We start from the raw sequence: 12239 nt of genomic DNA, 5'->3' as shown, positions 1-12239 counted from the left end.
TGAGGACGTAGGGTTTTCATTTGATGCAATTCTTATGCCATCATTAATTTTTTCTGTTGTTCTTTTAGCAATAAAAATTGTAGGAACAGCGTCGTTTTTTAATAAAATGTGATTTCGACCTCCCACAATAGTTTTGAAATCATTTTTAGTGAAATGGTCACTACAGACACGACTATGTTGTGTTTGTACACCATACTTTAATTTTATAGATTTTAACCATAATTTTTTTAGATCATCGTCTTTTGGAAATCTATTTAAAACAAAACATTAAATAAATTATATGAAACATAATTTATAGGTAATTTTAACCTTGTGATTTTAAATAATTACTTACGAAAAGAAATGAATACCACTTCCAGTTACTTTTTTATTGGGACAGTTTCCAACAAAACATCTGTGCACCATCTTAAATTAATCTTAATAAAGAAATTAATTAAAAGAAAATGAATTGTAATATTACAATTTACAATTTACAGTAATACGTTAATCTTAATACGTTATTACAATTTTATCAACAAGAACTATGTAAACAATGGGCCCTTTGATAAGAAAAGTCGGCCATTTTCCCAACTTCAATATTTGATATTGCTGCTATAGGAAGTCGGCTATCTAGTGTTATTATATATCTGTGATAATAATATAATACATTATCAGCATTTGCGACTCTCAAAGATATGGCTAGATAATTACGTATGACTCCACATTTTTATATTTTTATATTTTTAATATAAATAAAGTATAAACATTAAAATAATAAAATTGTATTTGTAATTTTGTAAGATTTTCATTGACATCTTACTTAGGTTCCAAATATTGTACATTCTTATATTTATGATAAGTGATAACTGATTAAGCATATATTTTATACTGACTAAAACCTTACAAGTAGGTATATTATGTAAGCCATAAGGTACATATTTTTTTTCAAATACTTGACAAATCACAAAAATAACAATAATCTTTTTTTTATTAAATAATATATTATTTTTAAGAATACAGATTATCTGACTCCTGTCTGCAGCTGTTGCCTGTTAATGCTGTAGACAGGGAAGCTTTTAGAATTAAGCCACTCTGAGAAAATAAAATTTACCGCTCCCCTTCTTTATATTTTTAATTTATTTGATAAACGAGCTTTGATTTGTTTTTGTAAAAATATTATATGGTACATGGTCAAAATTTGAATGGTAAATTCTTAATCAACTATAATGATATAAATACATAAAATTGTATAAAACTCTATAGGCTCTATATATCAATAAATTGTAAATTTTTTTTTATTACTATTTATATATTGTTATTTGTTGACCATATCCTGCAGATAAATGAATATATTAATATATTATGATGACCATGTGGCATGTTGAAAATAAATAATATTTGTAAAGGTTAATAAATAAATAAAAACATAACTATTTATACCATAATACAAAATATAAAAACTGCAAAACAAATTTGTTTGTATTAGTAATAATTAAGATACTATATTATACGAAAGATAAATTATTTAACCTATAGTTAGATTAACTTTTAACTTTTAACTTTTTGTTATTGGTGCATATTAACTTAACTGAGTTAAAAAAAAATCATTAACTTGCCTAACCTTGATCTGAGGTACGATTTTACTCTCTTTAGGACTGAGAATGATCATTCTGTTGAACAGTTACTAATTGGTTTCTCAAAGAAATATCAATGTAAGGATAAATATTTAGCATATTTTTTTGTCTTATAAATGCAAAAATATCTTGTATGGTCTTACGAGCGTCAGTACCAAAATTTTTTAAATTCCCTCTAAAATGCCCAGATTTGCGACAATGGAAACCATTTTTTCATCATGAATAACTTAATTGTCAAACCAAAAAAAAAAAATTCAATCTTTATTTTTGATAAATTTTAAAAGGAATTTGACAAACAAAAATATATGGTTCGTTATGAACTATTTTAATATTATATAAAGTCCTAAACTAATTAGGAAAGAAAATAAATTTAGTTTTAAATAATGTACTTATTATCCTAATATATTTTTAATTATTTATAAAACTATTATACTTATAGCACCACTGGTATCGAATATATCAAACAAAATATATAGTAATAATTATTAAATTATTGTGACCAATGATCATAACTATATAGGTACTAATGTATATTAATAATATTTTTAAATAATATTATGTTACTATTATCCTATTACAGTATACATGCAATTTATATTTTTATCTTGCGGCTCCGTGCCTTCATGTGTCTGTGTTACTTGTTTTTCCAGCGGGAATTTGTGTATATTTAGATATTAATATATTACAATGATGTTTTTTTTTTTTAATAAATGAATGGATCTTAAATGACCGTGTACATTTATTTTAAAACATATTATTATTTATCAATTGAATTTGAATCATTTTTCATTTGTCGTCGTCGTCGAAGAAACAAGGCAGATAAAATATACAGTGAAATAGTAATATTATCATATTATTGTCATTGTGAGGAGTGCCTATATTATTTATGCCTAACATTTATTTTTCACAAGTGCACATAATTCGTAAATTAATATTCATTAAAATTAAAACATTATATTTAAGTATTTTTTAAACTAATAATAGGCATATTATATAATATTCTTTATCTAAATTATATAGAATCATAATATTTTTATGTCATTTTTTCTCGTTGCTTTATTGTTATTTAAGTATTAAGACTAGGATCACATATTCACATGAGTGTTAGACTTAGAATAATCATCCATTATGCATTTTTAATTGTTAAGCTATTAAGACCTAGAAAATACAATTTTTGTATTATTAAATTATTTCAGATATACAGTAGGTATTTTATACATGTACCTATGATTTAAATTACATAAAAATTCTTACTTTTAATTAAATAAATAAAAAATGTTTCATTACAATATTTGATGAGTATATTATGAACTTAGTGGTAGTAGATGTAAAACAGAGAAATATTGCAACCAATTAACAAATAAGTATATACCTATATTATCTGGACAACCCCTCAAAAAATACATTGTCACAATGACGTTTGAAAAATATTAAAAATTCTTTTTTTTATAAATATTTAAAGTTCATATCATGAAAAAATACGGAAAAATCGTGAAAATGAACAAACTATTTTGAATTAAGAATTTATAAAAAATTTTCTTTTAAAATCTAAGATTTGTAAATGTAATACAAGGATATATAACTTTGTCTATCTTTTTCAAACAAAAAACGTCTACAAGGAAGTCAAATTAATTTTTTATGAACGTTTGGAGTTCAATTTTTACAACAATGGATATTCACTCGATTTCTCACGCAGCGATTTTCTTATTAGGTAATTCAAAAACGAAAAACTGTAGATTCATAAAATTATAAGAATTTAAAGTTCGAATTTTGACTAAATTTAAATTTCAAATTCAATAATAATTTTACGTAGATATACTAAATAGGTTATAACTATTATAATATATAAATAATTACTTTATTCACAATAATATCATCAAATATTCTTAGTAATATAATTTTATGCTGACTGACCGTCTTCGCTCGGAATCGTTTTTCTTACCAATGATATTATATCATTGAATTCAAATTTAACACCCACTTGCCAGAGTGACACCCACTTGTCCCCATTTTTTAGTTTTAAATTTAATTATTTTTAATAAATAATGTTTCGTGAGGTCAAAAAACTTAAAAATGTTTTACAAGGTTTTTGACTATTATTTCAAGTTGTTACCTACCATAGTGAATTTAAAAAAAGTTGAGTGTAATTCCACATTATTTTTTTATGAGGATTTAAAGTTAAAATGTTGACAAAACCCATCAAAATTACAAACACTTGCATATTATTTTGTGGTTAAAATGTAGGTTCTCATAAGTAGTGTAAAAATCTAAATAAATACACTAACACAATTTTCATATAATTTTTATAGATATTTTAAGTCAAAATTTGGACTAAATTAGATAGTTAATTGATAAATATGTTGCAGTTGAGTATTTATTATTTTCATTGGCTAGTAATTTAGGATTCTGAAGATGAATGCATTGATTTTACAATGATGTGTGTGCTGTTTTAAATTTTTTATTTTTGTCCGTGTACATGATAAATACCTAGTCGAAATAATGCTTCAATTTTTAACTTCAGTATCTTGTTCATTGGGAAAGTGAATCTAGTTGGTGCATTGAGGAACTCAAATATTGTGTTAAAAAATTCCTAGAAAAACAAAAAAAAAATAAATAAAGGAAAAGCAGGAATTTTTACGTAAAATCGGTTTTCGACAAAATCGATTTTGGTTTTGGTGTAATTTTAAAACAAATACTTGACATTTTTCCACTTTTTTAGTTATTTTATGAACGTCAATAAAATGTTATTTGTTGAGTATAAAGAAGCATGGCAATTTAATACCAGGCTCTTAATATACCTATTGCTACAATGACATTTGAAAAATATTAAAAATCCATAGTAACAATTTTATCTTAAGCATTTGAAGTTCGAATTTTGACAAAAGGCGTACAAATTCCTAAAAATGTGCAAATTATTTTGAGTTAGAAATAACTAAAAATTTTTCTTTTTGAATCTAAGATTTTAAAATGCATTATTAACATATTCAATTAAATTTTGTATTGTCCTAACTTAAATTTTTAAAGTTAATTATTATTATTGTACAGTTAAGTTAATTAAATTTTTTTTTATCATGTGTGGAACCAAGAGACAAAACTTATTCATTCAATTTTGGTAATTTATTTTTCTAATAATACTATATCATCAATTCATAATAATTAAATTATATTATAATCTATATCCTATAGGTACTACATTAAAGAGTAATAATTAGTATACTATCCATTGTATGGACTGGCTATTTTCACGAATTCTATTATTTAATGATCTACTCGGTATTGAATAATCCGATTTTTGTTTTATCTAACTCTCCAATTCCTAAAAACAGGTTTAAAACTAAATATCATAGTCTTTAAATGAAAATCATTATATCAATAACATATACTGGTTTCTGGTAAATACGACAATAATTCCAATGGACAAAACAAAAAGTCGTCCGAGATATTTATAAATTATAATTTATATTGCCGTATTCGTTATAAATACAAGCAAACGTATGAGATTAGAAAATAACATTATCGAAATAAATAAGGAAACAATTTTTGGTAGGTATTATACTATTATCATTGTGCGACGGCTGCACATCAAGCCGGTTGACGAATGTACGTGTGTGTGCGCACCGCTGTCGCGCAACACGCAACCCGTCGTGTGTGAATGCTCGTCGTCGTATTACCTACTACCTGTCGAATAACCCTGTAGAATGGGAGAGAGTGGACTGTATATTTAGGATAGATTCATAGTATTGAGAGTAGGTATTATGATGAATGTTAACAACTATGTTTGGTGATATGAAAAATGTACAGAACTATTTATTTTACATGTTCTGCAAATGGAATGGCTTAACGACTAGGGTTAGTAATAATAATAGTGGTGTGCGCGATCACAATACGATCGGCACAATAAATCAATTAAAATAACGAAAAAAAATAATACACGGTTCGCGTAAGGCGAATAATAAACAATAACAATATTGTGTACGACCTGATAGACGAGAGCTTCGCAGCAGCAGATTTTTGGCATTCTTATCATGTGCGATGCGCTCCCAGCGGTTTGTCCCGGAATTAGGTTATCTTTGTTTTGGTTTTCGGCATCCGTGATAATCTTGGTTAACTGTTAATTGTTAACTATTAAGTGATAACAATAATATTTTGTTGAACATGGATGTATAAAAATAGAATTATTTATAAAACCATTATTATATAAGAATTATTTATAATCTAATAATAATTAATAGTTATTATTATAATACCTATAACGATTGTTTGGTTTTACAAATTACATTTTACAATAGTCAATAGTAAATAACCGACAACCGTTGTCTGTAATTTCTATAGATATTTGCTATTTGAGTTCTCACTTTGTCATGGACCATGGTACGAATTATCGCGACACTGTTGGACGGAATAAATATATTATAGCCTATAGGTCATATAATATAATTTACTTATCGTGTTTTAACTACGCTGCAAATATAATATGGATGACTCCGCGATCAAGCAATAATATAAACACCAACAAAAGTATGATCACTAAAAAGGTTTATATTTATAATAATAATTTATATATAGGTAGGTACCTATCATAACAATTAACTATATGCGTTTAATGTAGGTGTATAATATATTGTTTTAAAAAGTATTTATATAGAGTTCCAACACACAAATACACAATTCATCAGGAACTGCGTTTGATTTATCCATAGTCCATAGATGATATATATATATATCAATATTTTAGGTATATTTATTTAGTATTTAAATTGTGCAGCGTCATAGACCATAGTGTCTGAAATGTGTACAGTTTGGAATTTATTCTTTACGGTTTATAACAATAACATTTTAGTGAAGTAGTAGGTATATAATATTTCCCCGTTCATGCAAAGTACACTAAGTCCAAAAATCGACTTAGAAATTTGTATTTTAACAATAATACGAGCTATAAATTTCACAGTATCATATTATTTACAACTATTCATTAACAGCTACTTCCCTTAAGGAAAACTCAATTAAAAAAAGAAAGAAAAAAATTTGGTTACATATGGTATACATTTAAAGTTTGGAAAAATTGCAAAAGCTGATTCATGTTTTTGGACTTGGTGTGTTTTGCATGAACGGGGACGATATAGTATATTGTATACTAGTAGTAATTAGTATAATCATGGATATGATTACAGACAATTTATTATTTGTTTACGCGTCGTCGTAGTGGGGACGGCGTCTCACCATATGTCTGACCGCCGCCGACTCCTGATCTTATTTGGAATAGAGAATAGGTACAAATTAAAACAATGTAAGCCTCATATATTATTTTCAAACCTTAAATATTTTAATTTTAATATAACTGTTTTGAGCTATATTTTAAGTAGGTAAAATATTAATTTAAATATGTATTAAAATATAACAAAAAAAAAAAAAGAAAATTTAAGTTTTATAATTTATGTCATTCTCAACAATCTTTAGATCAAATAATTATATATTATGTAGACGCTGTGTATTGGATTGAATACAGCACAGTGTAGTGGACAATGACCGAACTTGTGAGGGGGTAAACAATAATATATAAAACTTTTCAGAAAAAATATTATTCTCCCTTGTGCACTAAACATTATAATAATCATTTTTATAATATATTACATACAAGAAAATGATAACTACATAATATATATACATATTGTTTTACTGTGCCTTTGTCAGCCACTGTGTCCATCTTTCCCCAATTAAATGTATATTTTTGTTAATAATAGATTCTTTTGGAGATGCAACAAATAAATTGCAACATATTTTGAACTTGTCAGATTCTGAATCAAACCATGTTGACCGTTTAGGTCGTGGAAAGAGAAAGAAAATTAGTTCTATAAGATCATTGTTTTAAACTGCAGGTGTTGAAGTAGATGAATCATTGGCCTCAAAGTCGGTTATAGTTTTGTAAGTATTATTATTATTTATGTAAGTAGTATTTTAATTTTTACATTTTATTATTTTAATTTGCTTTTTATTCATAGGAAAACATTGCTCAGGAAATGAAAAAACCACCATCCAGATCATTAACGACTAATGGAAATCATTACAATTAAAATAATTCTATCATCACATATAACAATCTGACTAATGTATGAGTCTTATTTAATGTCAATTGACTTTTCATTTAAATACCTACAAATTCATAATTCATAATTTATTTTCTAGGGTATTGATGAAAATCTATTCAAATTCCATATGATTCTGGTCTTAGTAATTATCCTACTTCATATGTTGATATGGATAGTAATAATTTAACTGCTACAACAGTTACTTCTACTATTTTGCCTGTATTAAATACCGTTAGTGACATATCTATCCAAGGAAAAAAATGTTCATCTGATCACTCTAGTCTTAATATTACAGTAATTATAATAGCATTTATATTAATAATTTAATATAAACTGATATAAATATTATTTATTAATTACTGGTTTTCCTACATTCATAGTTTTCAATCACAGAATTTTGATATGTGGAAACGTGAAATGGTATGTAAATTGCATGTAAATGAAAGTAATTTTATTATTACCATCATAAACAAGCAAACCATGTTGGAGAACTATAGCTATTGGTAGTAATTACATTTACCTCAATTTTTAAAAACTCAATGTGGTTGAATTCAGTTTTATGACGAGACAACAAGAATTATAGTAGGTAGGTAATACTTTTTTTTAGTAGTATTCAATAATTAATTAAATCCAATATTCAAGATTCACATTTCTACTAATAAATAAATAAGTAAATAATTTTTTATTAGTTTTTGGTGTTTCATTATTTTATATTTAATTATCTGTATTCTATTTTTAAACACTTAATTTTGAACCATATTATTGTTTAATAGATTATTAAAACTAAAATGTACTAAGTTTCATGAAGTACATGGATGGGTATAAAATCCAGAGGGGATTATAATAGTACTTCCATTTTAAATATATAATGCATTTTAATTTGTACAGTCTTCATTCATATACATACTAACTTCTAAATTATTGCTTGCTAAAATAATTTGAAAAATGGAGGTGTCTGGCTCAATTATCGAAGATAATATTATACCCTTTAAATATATTTGTTATTTTATATTTTATAATTTAAAAAAAGCAACTCATTTAACTACATTAATAGAAATTACATTAATTTACAGTATTTGTCAAATGTTATTGAATTTAAAATTTGTATAACTCATATTATCTCTCTTATATATTTAAAGTTAAAATTCAAGTATATGTGCAAGTAAATGTTTAACACCTATAGTATGTTTAAAATAAATCATATATAGTTTTGGATGGTGTTTACGGTAATATTATATTTTCAAGTGCTGAGAGCGGCTTTGATATGCAATAAAGTATTTTTAAATATTAGCCCCCTCTAAAATTATGGCAAATTTCCGCCTATGCTCAGTGGGGCCCAGTATTCATATGTATGTATAAAATTAAATAAAAATAATAAAAATCTAAGTAGGACTTTAGCCCTCTCCCTCCCCCCTAAAAAAAAAAAAAAATCCTAAACACTTATTACCTGAGATATCACAAAAATTATTATTTTCCAATTCTATATCAATGCCATGTACATTGGACAAATGCTGTCTTTGTTTGGCAAATGTAAATAACTCCATTTCACACTTGTCATGAGGGCAAATTATTCTAGTTTTATTTTTTTTTTTTTCGGTCAGATCGGTAACTGTTATTGGATGGAATTTTTTGGTATGTACACTTAATGTTTTGGGGGTAGAAAATTGTTTTTGGCAAATTTCGCATTGGAGGTCTTTCACAGGTAATACATCAATGTCGTGAAATTTCCGGCAATGCACGTACAAGGATTTACGTTGAGAAAAAGTGTTTTCACAGTACAAACACTTAATGACGGTATCCATATTTTTAAAATGCAACCAAATAGTAAAGTTTCAAGTAGTATACAATAAATCAAGTCAACGGCAGTTGATAAATTCCAAAATATGACAACAGGAATTATCACATAACAGTTAACACCAAGGTCCAAAATTATCACGGATGCCGAAAACCAAAACAAAGATAACCTAATTCCGGGACAAACCGCTGGGAGCGCATCGCACATGATAAGAATGCCAAAAATCTGCTGCTGCGAAGCTCTCGTCCTGATAGGCGTCGGTGATATCGATGATAAGGTGGAGCTGGTGTGATTGTCCCGGAACGACGATCAGCTGACGGAGGTGGAACCGGAACGCGACAAATACATTATACGTCGACTAGGGCGACGTCGGCATACGGGGCAATGAACCCGGGGACTTGACCACGTGATGAAACGGCATGGTTGACAAATGTGTCGGAATCGGACAACGCGAGTCCGAAATAAGTACTTACGTTGTGGAGTAGCAAAATCGTTACACTTGGACGTCCGTTGTCGCGGCGTAAACGACAACGAACTGGTACGTCACGGGTCGCACAGCGAAAACTCGGACGGGCGACGAGCACGTGGGTACCGGGAAAAGCGGGACTCAATCCGCACGGCGGTTATCGGGCGAGCAACCGAAAATAAAATTAAAACACTGGTGTAACACGACACGGGCGGTCGCAATGACACCATTCGTGTGCACAACGAATGGTTCGACGAGAGAGCATAGACGGCTCGGAACAAAACACGTGTGGTTTCGGTGACCACGGCTCGGGGTCGCACAGCGAAAACTCGGACGGGCGACGAACAAATAACAATAAGCCGTGGTGTCGGCACAAGTGGCCGGAACTCGGATCGCGTAAACGACGTACGCGATGAGTTGGGTGAGCAGCGAGGCTCGGATGCACGGAACAAAAAAAATGGCGTATTGACGGCGGCGGCGCACCGGTTCGCGATACAGACACAGTTACCTAGACGGTTGAGCAACGACGACGTACGACGACGGCGGGTACCCGGCGACCGGCGGCTAGACCGCGACGACACCGTCCCCTTCCCCGGGGGTACAAAGTTCAATCGCGTAGCTTCGACGGCGGGGCACCAGGGTGTCAAACATTGCGGGACGGGACGTGACGGACACAACGCGCGAAATTCAAAATAGTTGATTCTGTACCCAACAATCATTATTCATTGATTTTATTTTAATAATAGACTATTATAATGGTACTAAATATAATAAGTCTAACTATAGAAGACTTACAGTAAAATGTATACTACTACTAATAATTAATATCTTCTCTAGACTCTAACAAGTTTAGTATAATTTATAGTTTATAAGTTAACCTATAACTTATAAGGTTCTGCTAACAATGAAATATAATAATAATTTTAAGTTTTATGTTTGCATAGTGCTAAGCGTCTTGGTTGTCCGTACAAATCAAAATAGGTACTAGGGTGATTGATGAATTATGAATATTATGACTTAAAAAAAAAAATTAACTTTTTTTAACTGAGTTAAGTTAATTTTATTTTCCATCTTAACTTTTAACTTAACTAGTTAAATTTTATTTTTTTGTTAATTTTTAACTTAACTGAAGGTAGTTTAATTGAATTAACTTAACTATTTCCACAGTTAATTATTTTCATTAACTTGCCCACCATTGTTAGTTATATAAATTATATTATATGAATCATATAACGTATATAACGTTTATAACTTTGTATAATATCAAATTAAAGTATAGTTTTAACAATATAACTACATATGAATTTAAAAGAAATATAGGTACAAATACAAACTTCACCGTTATTTTTTAGCAGACTTCAAAGATAGTCCTAGTCCAGGAAATGTTTTCTTTTATTCGTGTATGTAGGGGAGACCGGGGCTAATTGGGTACCGTGGTAAGTTGACCAAGTAGATCTTTAAAATCGAGATTTTAAGTTAAAGACACTACATCAACAGCATTGTATTGTGACCATCATTGTTTATCACAGCACAAACCGTAGTGATTATAATATGATTATTCCTTAATATTGTAATCAATAAAATATTGTTATCAACTGTGGTTTTTTTTTAACGTTTTAAAAATTATGTTTTTACCTAGTTAAATTGTATTTTTTCAAACATTTGCAGCAGAGTAAAACAACTATAAAAGGTATGTAGAACACGACTCAGGTAATGTTTAATCATAATATTATCCATGATGTTCATAATTGATCCAAAAGTATAAAAAAAATGATTTGGGGCTAATTAATTATGTAGCTTACAAGTTACTGAACTGTTAAGTGTATTTTGAGCTTTAAAATTATAAAACTGAATAAATTAAAAATACAAATGTAAAAAGTGAGTCCGGTCTCCCCTAAAGCAGTTTCAAAAAATTAAAAAAAACCTGCGCATTTATTGTTAAGTTATTTCCATGCAAATGTTTTTTAATTCACGAAAATTAGATTGAACGTATTAAATTGTATTCAATATAATTCAGGAAGTCAATGCAAAACAATTTTCTATACGATTCGACCATTTTAAAAACTTTTATTAAATAAACTATTGTCATTTTAGATTCTGAGTGGAACGATGAATGTATTGATTTTACAATGAAGTGTTGTTTTTTTTTTATTTTTTTATTTTTTTTTTTATTTTTGTGTCTGTCATCACCTTTTAGGACAGTAAAACTGCTTCGATTTTCTTCAACAGTAACTTTTATGATTGGAAAGTGAATCTAGTTGGTACTTTGGGGGGTCAAA

At 28.2% G+C, this 12239-nt stretch overlaps 1 protein-coding gene and 2 long non-coding RNA genes across 3 annotated transcripts in view; all 3 read left to right on the top strand.

Moving 5' to 3' along the window:
• The window catches only part of LOC100163693 (kelch-like protein 2), a gene marked incomplete in the record, with an annotated part of 48679 nt that overhangs the window by 10236 nt on the left and 26204 nt on the right, over positions 1 to 12239 (top strand).
• LOC107883395 lies at positions 7421 to 8231 on the top strand. The gene is made up of 4 exons (XR_003839376.1): positions 7421 to 7535; positions 7613 to 7720; positions 7797 to 7993; positions 8080 to 8231. It is a non-coding gene; the product is annotated as an uncharacterized LOC107883395 (long non-coding RNA).
• Positions 9298 to 9740, top strand: LOC115034025. Its single transcript, XR_003839378.1, has 2 exons — positions 9298 to 9331; positions 9402 to 9740. It is a non-coding gene; the product is annotated as an uncharacterized LOC115034025 (long non-coding RNA).

This window comes from Acyrthosiphon pisum, chromosome A2 (genome assembly GCF_005508785.2).
Source record: "Acyrthosiphon pisum isolate AL4f chromosome A2, pea_aphid_22Mar2018_4r6ur, whole genome shotgun sequence".
Taxonomy (NCBI): Eukaryota; Metazoa; Arthropoda; class Insecta; order Hemiptera; family Aphididae; genus Acyrthosiphon; species Acyrthosiphon pisum.
This window is presented reverse-complemented; position numbering and strand designations above follow the sequence as displayed.